The sequence below is a fragment of the Saccostrea cucullata genome, unplaced genomic scaffold (genome assembly GCF_032062105.1).
Source record: "Saccostrea cucullata isolate Sc308-1 unplaced genomic scaffold, CSIRO_AGI_Scuc_v1 ctg4111, whole genome shotgun sequence".
Lineage (NCBI taxonomy): Eukaryota > Metazoa > Mollusca > Bivalvia > Ostreida > Ostreidae > Saccostrea > Saccostrea cuccullata.
This window is the reverse complement of record NW_026931609.1, coordinates 1-16134: the sequence shown is the minus strand read 5'-3', so window position 1 is coordinate 16134 and position 16134 is coordinate 1. Positions and strand designations below refer to the sequence as shown.

The 16134-nt window shown below is 34.5% G+C and overlaps 1 pseudogene; it reads right to left on the bottom strand.

Moving 5' to 3' along the window:
• Positions 1 to 7099: 7099 nt before the first annotated feature.
• Positions 7100 to 8137, bottom strand: LOC134233125 (putative nuclease HARBI1; annotated as a pseudogene).
• Between the last annotated feature and the right edge of the window lie 7997 nt (positions 8138 to 16134).

The window sequence follows — 16134 nt, the reverse complement described above, 5'->3', positions numbered from 1 at the left end:
AGGAGTGATATTCTCTTTAACAGATGTCATCTTCTCACAGGAATCAAAAGCGATTTAAACATTTGTCACACAGAAATCTCGAACGTCCGCTCACAGATGTCAAAAAAAGCCAAAAGACTAAAACGACTAATTGACACCATAATATTGGATATTAAAATCGAACGGAAAAGCTTCATTTGTAAAACACAGCAACAGATTAGAAAAATGGTCAGCTATCTAGCTTTCATAGAAAAATATCACTGTATAAATGAACAATCAGTGAAAAGATCTGTGAAATTTCTATTATTCCTGAAGAAGACGTATGTCCTGAATGGAAATGATTCCTTATGTTCATGTACTGTTTTCCAAGCCGATTTGACGAAATCAGTGTGAGTGGTGAGATTAAAGTTGCTTGAATAAAATCCAAATCATAGAGACAGGGAAAAGACAAATAAGGAATAAGTATTTAAAACTAATGTCTTCACCGGTGTTAATCAGAACTGTCACAGTGTTAGGTGTAACAAGTGTGACACACATTTCCTGCGTTGCACCAGACTGGGTCTGGGTTAGTGATAATAAAAATCTCCTTTTAACAAACACAGCAGGTGACACTCTGCATTGCTTGCTAGACGGACGTAAAAGTTACTGGGGTGTTCATACAATAAACATTCATTTCGATCTTATTTATATAGATAAATGTTATAACATTTGCAAGCTGTCTAACGATAATAGAACAAAGTCTACATTAAAAACACGAGTAAATAAATTAGACCCATGGATTCCACAGTGTGTCTACTGCTCCCTCATCACTGGCGATTTATTAGTTGGGATGTGGGATACAAATACATGGACTGGCAAGATAGTTCGGTACAACAACGGTGGACAACACATACAAACCATACTATACAGTAACACTGGTCGGGAATTGAATAGTTTGCCTAGATGTATCTCAGAAAACAGAAATGGAGATGTTGTTGTTTCTGACTTACTTCTTGATGCTGTGGTAGTGACAGACCGTGAGGGAAAGCATCGATTCTCCTACACAGCACCGCCACCAATGTCAAGACTATCACCACGTGGAATCTGTACTGATGTCCTATCACACATACTGGTCTGTGATTTCACACAAATACAATTCATATGATTGACAAGGACGGTAACTTTCTGTCATTGATATTGACAGAACAGCATGGGATATGCGAACCACAGAGCCTTAGTTACGACGACAAAGCTCATCTTCTAATGGTTGGGTCACGGAACAGCAACAGAATGCGTACATATAGATACTTGAACAGACAGCCTTTAAATTATTAACTTAAATTGTTGATATTTTAAATGATACATGTAAAAGTTCTTTAGACATAGGATTATCTGACGAGCATGCAATTGTTACCGTATAAGCAGAATTTTAGCGAGGATTTAATTTTGGCATTATTAGCGAGGGTGCTGAGATCGCTAAAATTAATTGCAGTTTATTTGATATAGCTTCTTAAGTGAGCATTTTTAAATCGCTTAAATTATATCTCGCTAAAAATAAAATACTAGTTTTTAAGGACAAATTGCTAAATTTGCGTCTTGCTAAAATTTCCACTTATACGGTATTTGTTTCAATTCGTCTCATCCATAGCAGATATATTTACATTTGCAAATGTTTTCCTTTATATAACACTACTGAAAGCAATGCGTATCTATAACTGTATAAATACAGGTACGGGGTCAAGAGGTCATAGATTTGCGTATGGATAAACGTTCGACGTAATTTCTCTGTGACGTCATAAAGGGTCGACGCGCATTCAGTTGATTACATATATGCCGTTGGATTTTGAAAGATAACGCATTTCACACGTTAAAAGTCACAATCAGGCAAATATGAAGTATGAATAAGTCACAAATGTTAATATAAGTAATAAGGTATCATTTTAAAACATCTATCGGGCTATAAATACGGGTTGGTATGAGATTAAATTCATCATAAAGCCCTTCGGGCTTTATGGAATTTTATCTCGTGACCAACCCGTATTTATATCACGATAGATGTTTAAAAATGATCCCTTATTTCTTAAGTATTATTACTTCTGTGTCACGTAATACACATTTACTCAGAAGGCGGGTGTAAAGACGAATAATGGCCCCCATAGAAAAATGAATGACCATTCTTCTACGGCGAAAAATAACCCCGGCCATTCTTTATCGTTAAGACATGACCCTGGTTATCATTCAGCATCGAACAATGACATTTTGCCCGTAGAAAATTAAGCGTCATTATCCTAAATATTTGCACACTCAACGTGAGGTAAAAAATGAGAATAACCTCCCCTTGTGGATTAAAGTTGAAATTTTAGGGGGCAAAAAAAAAAATAATAAAGAGACGTATTGGACAAATTGCTCAACTGAGCTAAATTAAGAAATGAATTTAAGATATTTGATCTCATTAAATAATAAAATTAAATTTCGTTAAAGCCAATTAGATGATTCAGAATGTAAAGGAGTAAAGGATTTATCGAGACGTAAGGGTTAGTTGAACATTATTTTGCGATGGCGAAAAATCATTGCTCTGACAAAAATGCTGCTATATCATATATTATTAAGAAGAAGGAGGTTATATAGTGATCGGGATGTTCTTCCGTCAATCGGTGTGTACCTCTGTCCCTCCGTCCGTCTGATTCGCTTATTGATACCAATCTCCTATCAACAACTCCTCTTATACCGCTGAATGAAATTCAATGAAACTTTCACGGAATATTTCTTAAATAGTGCCATTGTGCATCACCTACTTTACTTTTTGACCGGACACATACTGCAAGTAGTTTTAATTCCATGGTGCTAAATTTTCACGATTTCTTGAAAAGTGCCAACCACGATGGTTTTAATTTCACCCTGCAAGAACTTAATTTGAATTCCGTCTGCGTATTTTTTTAAAAAACCAAAGATAGCATTTACCATGGACTTAATTTTGCGGATTTCCCATAACAAAATCTTGGGTATTGTCACTCTATCTTTAGTATTGAAGAGTTCCTATATGTCTTTTCTGCAACTCCTCCTATACTACTGAATAAAATGTAATGATACTTTCACATTTATTTTTCATGTCATTATGCACCACCTACCCGAATTTTTGATCTGACTCTCCTTTTGCTTCCTAGAGCAAAGCATGGACTATGCCATTATAATAACCATATGGGAGGCGGGAGTATCACATAGTGAGCTAAGTGCTCACAGTACCATACCACCCTTATACTCAGTTCAGTGTATATTTTTCAGAGAGTTTAGTAGGAAAATCAGAACGAACATTTTCATTTTTGTAAGGTTATATTCACACTGAAGCAAAATATGAAAAATTAATTGACAGTTCCTTTTTTTATGTGTACTTCTAATGTGTACCCGTGAAGTGTCTAGTAAACAAACCATACACACTCAAAACTAGAGGCACTGTAAGCTATGAGCTCACTAGATGATACCCCTGTCTTCCATATGATTATAATGGCAACGTTCGTGTTTTGTTTTGTGAAACCCGAGATAAGTGTCAGATCATGAAGTGATGGTTGTGTTAAAATGTCCACATGGAAATCGAGTGTTGTTTTTTTTATTGCCTCAATGAAGTAATTCTTTATTGATAAAAAACATAAAAGCCTGTGGCTATGTTTACAAAGATATCTTAAGATTTGTCTTAAGATGTGTCTTAGGATATATGTCTTAAGACATATCTTAAGATGATCTTAAGACATATCTTATCATGTAAATCAAAGCTGTCTTAGACAGATCCTAAGTTACGATATCATAACTTTTGTCGGATTCTAATATATTCTTTGTTTCAAAAGTACATACTGTTAAACCATAGATTTCGATTTATGTTTTTAATATTTAAATCTAACTTATGCTATATCTAGCCAAGATTGTTGTTAATTATTACAATCTGCCGTTGAACTGACATAATTTAACTATAATTTAGACGCAAATCAAATGATTGCGGGATATCATTCTGTGTTAGACTAGATCCGCCGCATGTAGATATGTGTTTGTTATTGATATAGTTTCCTACTGACCAATTGTTAACTATGAACTCGATCAAGCATGTGTAACCGGAAGTAGAACTCTTCAGTGTATAAATTACCAAAGTTACTAGCCAACTTGGCTGAAAGGAGTAAACTATCTCCAGTTATAAATGATCAACCCAGGTAAGGGGATTTCTGAACTATGGTCAACGCTAAATGAAAACACAGTTGTAAGTTTTATCAATTTAATAAAGTGAGAATTAACCGTTGTAAATGATAACAAATAATAAATAATGATCAAAATTTAACAAACAGAAAAATCTTTGAAAATGGCACAGGATAAATAAAGCTTTAACAAAAATGTAATTTAATCTGAAAAATGAATCTCAATAATCTCAATGAATAATCTCAATAAATAAATAATTGAAAAATGTAATGAAAAATGGGAGGAATGTGGCAAAACTATGAAAAATAATCTATGTCCCTACTGAGCTGCCATACTTATCAAAAAGGTGAAAAATCCTAAAGAGATAAAAAAAAATATAAAGGGAATGAGCTACATCACCCAATATGACTTCTATCAACACTCTAGAGTTGAACTGAAAATATCAATGCTAATTCTAGGCTCTAAAAATAACTGACCCAGAAAATAAACAACACCCAAAAATAAATAATAAATAGTGGTTCTAGAAAATAGACCTGTTATCTACATATCCTTAGACCAGGCAGGACTTGGAAAGGGAAACTTAATTTACTTTTAATAACCTACATCCTAACCTATCAAAAAGTGCTCACTCAGCACGTGCTAAAAGAAACCTATAATGCCGTGTACCTTGAGGTAATGTGCCATGAGGCTTATCCCTAACCAAGTGAAGTAAACTGCTCGAACACGGGTTTAAATACCCTAGCTTGGCCCAAAATAAAAGCCAATGACTATCAAAGATCCTAAAGCTAAGTTAACTAATCAGAACGCAGCTATCAAAAGTACTACGGAAAGACTGCCAACATGGATGACACTTCCTGTTTAAAAAGTAAAACATGTGGAATGTCAACTCATGTCTTAACTTATAAAAGACAAATAATAAAGGGCTTTTACGTAAGTTACAACTGAAAACAAAAGGTAAATAGAATTATCAAACTGAAATACCAGCAAATACTTGTAAATTATGAATTACGAAACGATGGCTATGAAATGAAAATCTAAACCACTACATGTACACATGAAACTTCACGGGCCTACCCGTGTGCTTGTTCTGATTGTCGGTTAAACCTAGGACTTTCGTAGACGATGAACCGTAAAAGAAATCCTAATTTCACGGATGCGGAGCTCTAAACTCTGCTGAAAGAAGTGGAGAAAAATAAAACCCTTTTGTTTGCAAAGTTATCTAATGTGACAACAAATAATAGCAAAAAACGAGCATGGGACTCCATTTGCGAAAAAGTGAATGCATGTTCCACAAATGGACATATACGGACCGTCGAAGAGGTGCGGAAAAAGTGGACAACTTACATGTCCGAAACTAAGAAAAAAGGAAAGATTCGCGACAGACAGGAGGAGGCCCCCCAACATCGTCGTCTCTTACTCCGCTGGAGGACACAGTAGTGGCCATCGATATCATTGGGGACACGCCAATAGACGGGGTCATAGGAGGACTGGATACGGAGGAAACCCCAATATCTACGGATTCTAGCATTCCACAAACTACTAGTAGTACCTCACTGCATTCCCCCGAAGTATCACAGACAGTATTGGCTTCAGCAAATAATTCCTCAGGTAAATTATACAAAAACAATTTAACCTTTTTTTGGTTGCTTGTATATTGTCATATATGCTATATATAAATAAGATAAAAATAATTCACACCTCAATTAACAAAAAATCCAGATGTAAAGCAGTAAAGCTGGGGGGGGGGGGGTTACACACTTGTAGTACGTGTTAGTTGCAGAACTTTAGCGATATGATTATAAATATTAGACTTTGAACATATGGTAAAAGACTAATAAGCCCATATTAAACCAAACGCTACAGTTCTGCAGCTAAGTACTTGTTTGCATGTGAAAACTGTATACTATTAAACGTACTCTATAATTTGAGAGCTTGTATCATATATATGGCACGCCAAATTCACAAAAATGAGATAAACCTAGTTTCGCAAATGATAAACTAGGTTTATTGACTGTAAACTATAGTTTACAAACCGTAAACTATAGTTAACGATTCGTTAAGTATAGTTTTCATCTGTAAAACTATATTAAACGGTCGTTAACTATAGTTTACGAATGCTAATCTAAGTTTATCTGTCTGAATAAAGCGTTAACAATAGATTTTGTTAATAAACATAGATACATGTTTGTAAACTATAGTTTACAATCGTAAACTATAGTTAAGAGTTGTTAATCATAGTTTCATAAATCGTGAAACTATATTTATCAGATCGTTATCTAGAGTTAACGGTTTGTAAACTATAGTTTACAAATCGTGAAACTGTATTTATCAGATCGTTTTCTAGAGTTAAGTGTTAAGAAACGAGAAAAGAAAATCTCCTCTAAAGATTCTAAAAATAGATTAACGTTGTTAACTATAGTTTACAGTCCGTAAACTATAGTTTTCAACCGATAAACCTAGTTTATCCACTGTGAAACTATGTTTTGCTCATTTTTGTGGATTTGGCGTGCCATACATATATATATTGCTGAAGTTATTATCTCATTTGTACATATACATTTAGACACCACTGGTTCTAAGAATACTGAGAAACGAGAAAAGAAAAACTCCTCTAAAGATTCATACGGTGAGGACTCGCTGGAAATACAGAGAGAAATCCTGAAAGTGGATAAAGAAAGGTTAGAGGTGGAGAAGAAACTGCTGGAAATTGAACAAGCAAAACTAGTTATAAAGCAACAGAAACACCAAATATACCTGAGTAGCATGGGTATAGTTTTCACATCCCCTGAGAAGAAAATGTGTAAATAAAGACATTGGAGACTGAATTTATTTTAAAAAGAGTAATAGAAAGTAATTTTTACACATACTATTACTTTTATGAATGAACATGAAATGTACACAATAAAATGTTGATGTAAATGTTTCCCTTTTGTGCACTGTGCTATACATAAGTGTTTTCATATTATGAGAATCTCCCTCTGATTAGTCTGTTTCTAAAAGTTAATCCATCATTAAGATTTCCAATGTAGTTTTGTCCACCTATCCTACCATTATCACATGGATTAAGACAATCATCTGGTAAGGGAACCTATTATTGATGCACATGTTATGTAAAACTGACGTGGCCACAACAATCTGACACGTTTTGCACGGTGAGTAGCATAGAGTTCCGCCGCTTGTCCAAGCATCTGAATCTACTCAGCACCCCAAACCTACGCTCAACTGTGTTTCTCGTCCTAATATGTGCGAAATTGTACCTTTCTTCTGCTGGTGTTGTACGCTGAATCACAGGAGTCAAAAGCCATGGACGTAACGGATATCCACTGTCTCCAAGAAGCCACCCTTCAGAAATTTCTCCGTTTTCGAACAAATCTTTTAATCTACAGTTTTCAAGAACAAATGCATCATGTGTGCTGCCTGGCCATTTTGCAACAATGTTTAAAAAACGCAAATTGTAGTCACACACTCCTTGAACATTGATTGAATGATAATTCTTTCTATTAACAAACAAATGTTCATCGACTGTTGGGGATTTAATTCTTACATGAGTGCAGTCTATTGCACCAATAACATTAGGAAAATCTGCAATATTATGAAAGCTTGGCATAATTTCTAACAGTTGAAGTCGAGAGGTTGGCATTTTTATATACTCGGGTGCTATTCATATCAAGCAGTTTGAAACATCTTTTATTATTTTGGACACACTTGGGCGCGATATTCTATGAACATCAGCTGTTACGGCCTGAAAACTCCCCGTTGCATAGAAGCGTAAAGCGACCATAACCTGTAAGGACACGGGCATCGCGTGTGACCTCAAAGTAGGTCGATGAAGGTGAGGTTCTAAGTCCCTGCAAAGGCCTGTGATCAAATGTCTTGGGAGTCTGTACTTACAGATTATATCATCGTCATCAAGATAATCTAGCGGGTTGTCAATATCCCTAAATACTCGCTCACGACGTAAACGACGTCTTTGTAACAGGTAGTGGTAAACGACAGCCATGTTTAGGAGTTCTAAGATAGTCTTAAGACACCTCTTGTGGTGTCTTTTCCGAGACTAGCTTTCTGCTGTTGATTTAGTATGGATTTTTTAAATCCAAAAGCCGTTTCTCAATACTTTCCTTTTTGAATTGCATTATGTTCGATTCTACCTACCGTACCCTCATCCCCCCTTCTCCAGGTTTCAACGTTTTTAAAAGCGCTTGAAATCTGTCATTGAAAAATAGCAGCTGTATTGCACAGGCGGCGCACTGCACAATGCTCAAATGTTTCGAACTTGAGGTCAATCCTTTAGAAATGCATGATTTATAAATATCTACCTAATATATTAAAACAATGAATGGTTGCTGTAAATGCTTTTTCCCGTCCTCGGTATATTAAAACGGCAGAAGCGGTTTTTTCCCTAAGTATTATAAAAATAAAGGAAACTATTTGGGACAGAAATTGTTGTCAAACTGACACTGTAACTTTGCTTTTCTATTTGAGAGGAAAGAAATAATCTTAAAAATGGGGATATTAATTTATTATTGTTGAAAACTTGTACGTGTACAAACTTTGTGCGTTTATCTGGTATTAAATCATTTCTTAAAACTTAAGATATTTTACATATCTTTTTTAAAATTCACCGTGTATATCCCAACATGCGTGGTGTATACTATGTTGTGCGCGGGTGTATGCTTCCGAAGCGAGAGAAAGGGGGTCAATGTAGGTTCTTTGTCCATTTTCACAACTTACAGATATTTTTCACCAGAAAGCATATGCGTACGGAAGAAAGCATTATCTAAGTAGAATATGGATACCTATGAATCCACTGGAAACCTTCTAGTTTTATCAAACACCTCAACACAATTCCGAGAATTGGAGCAAGATTGACGCTACACTGTTTATGATCAAATATCAGAAGAAAGCTTTGCTTTATCGTCACTTTTATATTATTGTCAAATACATGTTTACTATATAAGCGTTTGTACAAATTGTCTGTTAATAAAACAGTTCGTTTATAAAGATATTGACGAAAAATCAATGTTGTGTCCGGGGTGTATGCAACATGTTGTACGCGGGGTGTATACCCAATATTTTTCTTAGGATTGTTAGTGCGAAGTATCTATGGAAATATTATTTACACAGGTTTATAAGCGACAGGTAGTGTTGATTAAAGACCTTAATACTAATGCCAAACCAAAAGGTAAAGTCCATAAACTTACTGAAGTGTAAAATGAATTAACTCAATTTAAAAAAAATCAAAAGAATAAAAAAAAATTAAAAACAAACTATCATATTCAAACATAATAGGCGCTAGGAGCGATTGTTATCTGAATTAATGCGTAGATGGCGCAATGGTCTAAATCAACGATCATAAAATATAAAATATCTCCAAAGGGGCCCTCCCCCCATCCCTGCATTGAGGACACTTTGTCCTTTCTTCGGACCATTTAATCTAAATATTTCGCCTGTTAAAAATAATAGAAACACTACATGAATGGTGTATTATGCATAAATCTCTTTTTTTTTGTTTCTGCAAATTTTATGTTATCAATACATGTATTCTTAAGCATTTATGACAGTGATATAGAATCTTTTTTGGAGGGGGGATACCTGAAAAAAAAAACAACAAAAATCCTTGACATAAGTTGACTAGTTATAAAAAAAAAAGGGGGGGGGGTTATCGTAACTCAAAACTCCTATTTCAGATGAGATTGGAGGTCCCATCTTTTTTTTTACTTAAACATACTACATAATCATTGTTTGACTATTCTGCAACAAAAAAAGGGGGGAGGCAACTTGACTTTCGATGAACATTTTCTGTAGTGAAAAGTTGTGTCTGGAACAAAAAGGGGGTGATACTACGTGTTTGTATGATATCTTAAATGAATTTGCCTTTCAATTTTTGCAATATGGGGACTCATTTTTCCTTACATTGTATCTGAAAAGATTTCATATTTTACAAATTACAATAAACATGTAAAACCAGCTATAAAAATGCACATTTGTAATAACGGACGACAATTTTCTGAGGGCATGCACAATTGAAAAAAAAAACTGTTTTGGGTACAAAAATTACAATTTCACGTTGACGTGTAATTAATATCAATTAATGTTCACCCCTCCTCTAATTTATTATCGTATATACACGTAGTAAAGCCCCCCCCCAAAAAAAAAAAAATGACCTAAGACACAAACACCCCCTCTCCTAAAAAAAAATATGTACTCAGTACAATTAGCCTCAATTTAAAACAAATAGTTTACTGCCAAATGTGAGCTCCTGGGGGCAAAGTACACAGCATATAAATACTACATGAAGGAAAACATTTTTGCGGTGTTTATGACATTACAAAAAGCTAAATATTTTCAATAAAAGGGGTGTGGAGATAACGAACAGTATTCAATCTCAAAGTCCATAAAACAATACAAAACAGGAGCAGAGCAAACACGGACCTCCGAAACATCAGATATTGGATCAGGTGCCATGATGGAGTGATCATCCCCTGCCGACCGGTCACACCCGCCGTGTTCTCCTTGTCATGATCGGGAAATAACAGGAAAATCTGTCGTTTATTCAGTGTAACTAATGTCTTCCAATTAGTATGAAAAACGTCAGTCAGCATTTGACTCAATGATAAATTGTATTTGCTGACAAGGTCATTGTATCGACCATAGAACTTACGAAATGATGACTTTAAACGAGACTAATGATATTCTTGTTTCATCAACTTGCTTGTCAATAATTTACCTCGTTTTAGAAATTGTTCTTACGTAGAGCATGCTCTTGCGTATCGAATCAACTGAGATATAGACACTCCGTATGCAGTGTCATTTAATAAATGTTGAAAAAGGTTAAACAGAAATTAAGAGAAAATGTTAAATGTTCAAAATGATGCATCAGTGAAGCATTTATTAAGGAATGATCTAATAAGGTGTCTTTAATTCGAAAAAATGAATTGTTGTTTATCACATAAAACAGTTAAACAAAGAACCCTGTACATTTTCTTCCATGTGCATGCAACGCCAAAAGTGAGATGAACATGTATCAATTTTTTTTCCAGTAAATCGAATTCATGAACCTGAAGTTGTGCTATTACAAAACTGGTGAATAATTTTAAAAATAAATATAACTTTCACAAAAGTCAATTGTTAAGAAAACTTTAATGATATTTCAGACAATATGATACTATAGAGTAAAGAGAGGGGTATACACCCCGCGTACAACATGTTGCATACACCCCGGACACAACATTGATTTTTCGTCAATATCTTTATATACGAACTGTTTTAATTATAGACAAATTGTACAAACGTTTATATAGTAAACATGTATTTAACAATAATATAAAAGCGATGATAAAGCAAAGCTTTATTCTGATATTTGATCATAAACACAGTGTAGCGTCAATCTTGCTCCGATCCTCGGAATTGTGTTGAGGTGTTTGATAAAACTAGAAGGTTTCCAGTGGATTCATAGGTATCCATATACTCCTTAGATAATGATTTCTTTCGTAGGCACAGTGGCGGATCCAGAGGGGGGGGGGGTATGGGTTAACCCCCCTTTGGGGTTTGCAAAAAAGAAAGAGAAATAAGAAAGTTCCAGTTTTTTTGTTGTGTTTTTACTATAGAAAATGTAAGGTGAAAGGCTAATGTAGTATATAAAGAAATTCGGTTGTAAAAACAAAATAAAACCCCATCCCTTTACAAAATAGGATTTTCAGGTTCGGAGATTCATTTTCCTTTCTTTTTCAAAAAACTTTCTGGTAATGTATACAAGTACTTTTTCCCAGGTTGATCAACGTCCCACTTTCAAAAACTATTCTCCACCCTGTATCGATATTCTATTGAGTTATTTAACTCTATGTATGTGTTTAACGTACGTTTTAGCTGTTTTCGCCTTCAACCCCCCCTTTTGAAAAATACTTCAACCCCCCCCCTTTGAAAAATTTCTGGATCCGCGCCTGAGGCATACGCTTTCTGGCGAAAAATATCTGTAAGTTGAGAAAATGGACAAAGAACCTACATTGACCCCCTTTCTTTCGCTTCGGAAGCATACACCCCGCGCACTACATAGTATACACCCCGCATTTTGGGATATACACGGTGAAATTCATTTGATGAATCAAAGAATTAAATTCTGGTAATTAGGGCATTTCTCACAAGCACTTGTTTCATATAGAGCACACCTTCCTTTCTCTTTCTACAAGGTACATGTACCTATACAGTGCAAATCAGTTTCAAGTACTCTCCGCTTTGATCTTCTTTAAATAGTTGGCATTGACAGTTTTTTTTTCTTTTCTGATCGGGAGATGGAAGGCCGGGGGGGCTCCGAGCCCCTAAAGATTCACGCATTGCGATGAGGCGGATCTGAGTTATATAAACGGATTGACATGTATATTATAAAGTGAATTGCAGGTATAATTTACATGCACTCCAGGCATTTGAACAAAACCAGTGTAACACGATATCTGACATAAATTAAACTAAGCTTGTGTGCAAAGTGCTCGTCATCATAATTACCGCCACACTGCGAAAATTTTCAACTTTCTGCTGCTTTTTTTTTTTCAGTAAGAGAATAGCAGACATATAGGATCAGCCATCAATGATTTCCGGAAATGACTCCTCACAAACCCTTGGCATACGTTGAAGTCAAAAGACGGTATTGTTTTCCGTCACGTGATCTCGAATCTATCAGGTACGCACAGATTGCGTCATCGCCAGAAATAAAGACACGTGTTAAAAAAGAATAATGAAGAAGTAATTTGAGTTATGTTTATTCATTATTTATAGAACAAATCTGAAGCTTCAATATAGATTCTTAATCACATATTTTGAGGATCGTTGTTTACTTGCGTTTGTCATTTCCGAGATTAAAGAGTGAAGATGTATCCCCGAACGCAAATATCGTCATTTAAAAAAAAAAAAATTGCTGATTGGTCGACCTGGGTGTACTGAAATCCAATCAGAACTCTGGAAAAAAATCCCGATTTCTATGAACACCGTAGGCCAAGGGTTTATGAGGAAAGTAGCGTATCAGAAACCCTTGGCTAGCGAAGATGATGAAAGAGTCAATGTATCGGTTATGTACATAATACATTTACCTTCAAATGTACATGTAGCGGTAATGTCACGGTAACCTTTTTTGTAGCAGTAATGACAACTTTGAAAAAAAAATGATACGCATCCTTAGAGGGCTATATAAATAGGGCCCTTTAAATTTTTTTTTTCTTTATTTTTGCCGTGTATTAAAAACAATATATAATGTTTTTTGAAGCTTATAAAATTGCCGTTCTGTAATGTAAGTATGTCCTGCTTCGTACATCGAACAAACCTTCGACATTGAAAAATGTCATATTATAAGCTTCTCAAAATGGACGATTCTTCGGTTAGCCTATAGGCTGGCAAGTTCATGGAAAATTACGTGAATTTATTGATTAAATATAGGCATAAGATTATTTATCTTTATTTTTTGTTTGTAATAGTTGCTTATGACTGATGGGTTTTCCCAAGTATGAGTTGTGCAAAGTACAGCGGTAAATAAGGTAAATTCGGAAACGCGGAATTATTCAAGACACATTATATGGTATAACCCCCCCCTCCCCTCAATAAAAAAACATCAGGACTAACAACGCATAATTTATGTAACTGGTAATAGCTATATACTTTAAAAAGTCTTACTAATTTTGAATTAAAATATATAAAATATGTATTTATTATTTATCAGGTCACCATCAAATGCACATTATTGAGGAAGGTTAACGCTCTACGTTCATTGTACCTGGCACTTGATCCCACCTCTGATGTTTCGGAGGTCCGTGTTTTCTCTGCTCCGATTTTGTATTGTTTTACGGACTTTGATATTGAATACTGTTCGTTATATCCATATCCTTCTTGTACATGTAACGCAGTCTGAACCATGCAACAAATGAAAATCCCGACACTAAAATGTTTCATTCTTAATGTTAAGGGATTTTATAAACTTGAAAAATAATTTTAATGATTACTTGTATCATCTCTAAATTCTTAACTTATGAACAGATGTGGATTTTATCCTGTATGAATTTCTTTGTTTTCAGCAGTAAAAAGAACTGTTTATATTATTCGTTTCCTACGTAAATACTGTGTAAAATCAGCGTAAAATCTTGAACGCTAATATTGAATTTTGATTTCCGGACTTATTTTATATAAAAAATGTATACTGTTCCCACTCATTAACCGACACGAATTTAATACTGGACGGAGACTTTTAGCCAATAATTTTATATACAAAAAATAAAAGTGGTTAATGCTTGGGAACATATTCAATTTCATCAATGTTTACTGATTTTTCATCAAAAATAAACGGATTTCGCTGAGCAACTGCTGTTTGGTGTAGTACTATGACGTCACTGTAACATATTACGTCATATTTATATAAGTTGACTTTAGCTTTGATCTTATTATAATCGAAACATAAAAGACTTGCATAAAAAATCGAAGTTTAAAAATAGTAAAATTTCTCGGCCGCATATAGCTAATAACGTACTTTGTTCTTTGTCAATTTGAAATGTCTTTTTTGTTTAATTTTGCTCCGCAAGCTTTGATAGTATTGTTTGTATTTTACTAATAAAATATGTTTTTTTACGAAAATCATAAAAGCTCAAGATATATTTTGTTTGGTGGGCAGAGAATAAAGATCTTTAAAAATAATTTATCTTACATAGACATCTTCTCTATAATGTGTCTTTCCCAATGATATTTTTTAAAGATATTAAAAGTATAGAATTAAAATAGATAAAAATACCGGTATATTTTAAAACATTTATTTCAAATTGTGAAAATTGCCATTTGTTTGTTTCAGAGAATAAAATACAACAGTACTGTTAAAGACACAAATGGACATCCAATTCCCCTTGCACAATATTTACACATTCTATTCACGACATCAAAAGCCATTTTGATAAAGCTAATGCTAAACCTGGATACACAGCTGCTGCGATCCTGACTATATTCAATGGGTTCTCACAGTCCCTTGAACATGATCAGAGTCTGCAAAAAGTGTCCTCAGAAACACTCAGAGGAGGCAAGTCTGTGTTAAAATTCAAACATAAGTTGTCTTACTTTTTAATTTTACAGTGTTGTATAATAATGCATATTTTAATTAATTTTTGTTGTTATTGTTGTTGTACTTAGGCTGGAATACCACCAAACAATCTACAATTAACACTGAACCGAATGCTGCTTTACTATACTGCAATCATTTTTTTCCGGCACACTAGCAGGAAATCAAGAATAAATAGAAACCCAATAAACATAGGGACCTACTTTGTCATCCTTGACGTTGGAGGTATGCAATAATTATCTCATAATTCTTCTTTTCTCTTTCAGCTACCATAATGAGTAATGAATTCCTTGGATTATACATTACATAGGTACAACCAGCGACATCATAGTTTACGAAATTACTAGCAGTGATTCATTTAGAAGAGATACTGTTTCCACCGAAAACATACCAGAAGCAAGTATTATAATGAATGCATACTTTAAACCCGCTGAAATCTATTTTTGGGCCCTGACGTTATAGAAATATCAAAAAGAAAACAAAAATGATGTGCTAGAAATGCAGAGAAATTTTGAGGAAAAAAATGAAACAAAATAAAAAAAATGAGGGTAAAAAATTCATGCCTTTCCCACGAATCCTTTCTGAATCTGTTAAAAAAAAAAGGAAATATGTTGAAGATATAATCGCAAAATCAAAGCTAGCTGGCAAAAACACAATAGAAATTGGACAAAAAGTTGCCATTGCTAGACAGGAATTTGAAAAACTCTTTAAGGCCCAGATACCCTATCATAAAGCACCTGAACCCTTTTAGCAGCAGAAGCTTGAAGAAAAAGTATCTACCGTTTTCATGGTTGGAGGAATGTCTGAATTTAGCATTTTAGTGAATGCAATGAAGAAGGAATTCCCCAATCTCCTGTTCCTGGTACCTCTAAATCCTGCAGACGCCATAGTAAAGGGGGGTTTTTTGGGGGGTTTTG